This window comes from Myotis brandtii, unplaced genomic scaffold, assembly GCF_000412655.1.
Source record: "Myotis brandtii unplaced genomic scaffold, ASM41265v1 scaffold204, whole genome shotgun sequence".
NCBI lineage: Eukaryota > Metazoa > Chordata > Mammalia > Chiroptera > Vespertilionidae > Myotis > Myotis brandtii.
The window spans coordinates 1,161,261-1,163,362 of NW_005357599.1; positions in this window are offsets into that span (position 1 = coordinate 1,161,261).

Genomic DNA, 2,102 nt, shown 5'->3' on the forward strand with positions numbered 1-2,102 from the left:
ATAAATTAAAATTAACATAACAAAAAGGGAATTAAAGTATAACATGGTTGGTCATATGACATTTTTTGAAGTGTATTTTTTATTGCTAAATTGTGCCTTAATATAGAAATGTTTCTCTCTTTTTCACATCTTAATGGTTGCCACCATCAGAAATTTGTATATGTTTCACAACATGATTTTCTGTGCATGTTTAAATAGATAGATAAGTGGATATTGACATATATATGAATAATATATGAATTTTAATTATATAAAATATTGCAATGTTTTTTTAAAAAAAAACAGAATCACATCATGCACAAGGTTATGTTGTTTTCCAATAAACTTCATTCTCATTCTTTTTTTTAAAAAAGATAGTCATTATGTAAGCAATATGTATTTTGTCCAGTATGAATCATTTTGTTGTCCAGTATTTTTTTTGTAACACAGTTAGCATTGGCTTTATATACATTTAAGATTTTATAATCTCTTAAAGTTTTCTCATTGCAGATTATCATATAAGAAATGTTAAATTATTCTTATTTGGGATCACATTTTTTTAGGAATGATTTACTATTGTACTAATGATTATAAAAATGATTACAATAGAATTTAGACATGCTACTCAAATGACCTTCAAATTACTTTTTACTGGGATACTAATTTACCTACTTAGATTTTGAAGGTAAGGTATTCTTATCATTATGAACCAAAATCTGGTCAAATATATAATATTACTTTATACCACTTAAAATTTAAATAGTAAGTACAAAATGATTCATTAATTTCTTGTCTTTGGGGAGCTTTCTGTTCCTATGCAGTCAGTAGATGGCAGTCGTGTATTATATATGATCTGAAATTTAGTGTGAGGCTTGTTTCTTGTAAAAAGAATACCCACCTATATGCTTTTTTGTTGTTTTGTATAAAAAGAAATGCATGAAATAGTTTGTAAATTTTTCTATAACCAAATAAAATTATTTGTTTAATGAACTTAAGAGCCACATAACTGGAAGTCATTTTTATTGTTGTTCTTATAACTTGTTGGTCTATATTTTAAAAATTACTGCCACAGGAACACCAACATGGACAATTACAAAAAAAAAAGGTAAGGTTTACAGTAATTCTAAAAGTTCAAAGAAATGAATGTCAAAGAATTGTAGAAAAATGTATTGTAAGAACTAATTCCTACATAGCACATAAGCTCTTAAAATTTAATATACATGCCTACAAAGCAGCTTATTTGAAAAGAAGACATTAAGTGCTCAGATTTTTTAAGAAGTCTGTATGAAATTGTATGTTGCTACTATTCACTCATTGAATCTGACCATTCATACCCACTGGGGTGGTTTGAGAGTAGGTGTTATTTGATGTTTGTGTCAAATAATAACATCACTTAATATGCTATAGCAAATCACATGGTGTGTCCCTGACCACATGGCAAAAGTAATCTCTCTGCCAACTGCAGCATGTGTGGAAGATAGCAAATCACATATGCCAGGATTAAATGCTTCTCCATAAAAAGCTTATCTAAAATCAAATCCTCAAAAACATCTTCTGATTTCATAGGTTATGTTACTATTCAAAGATAAATTCGGTAACACCATGCACTAGATGTAACACAGAAAGCAGCATTACCGTGCATTTTTCCATTTCCAAAAAGAGTAAGTTAGAAAGTTAGATGGATGCCTGAGTATGCGGGCACAGCCAGACAGATTTACTGGGGACACACTACTGTGCTCAAATACATTCTTGATAGTGCTTAATCTGAGTCAAGGTTGTGGCCAAAGACGAAGTTATAAGGGATACTGGGAAATTCTCCTAAGTTTATCTCCAACAGTGTCAGCCAGAGGCCATTACACCTGGAAAACTCTTCACATTCAGTTACACCTGGTAAACGTTTTACATTTTTCTTTCTACTCTCCCTGTGGTGTCTCAAATGAACTACAGGGAAAAACCTGTTGTATTGCAAAATGAGGTTTCACTTGTTAGGAGAGAGAAAGACAGAAAGAGTTTCTGCAACACTGTTGGGTCCTATTTGTTTCCGTTACGTGTTTGTTTGCTTAGTTGTGTGGTCTTCTGAGACTGAAACTGCTAGCTGGGAAAGGCTACATCCAGCTCAGCAG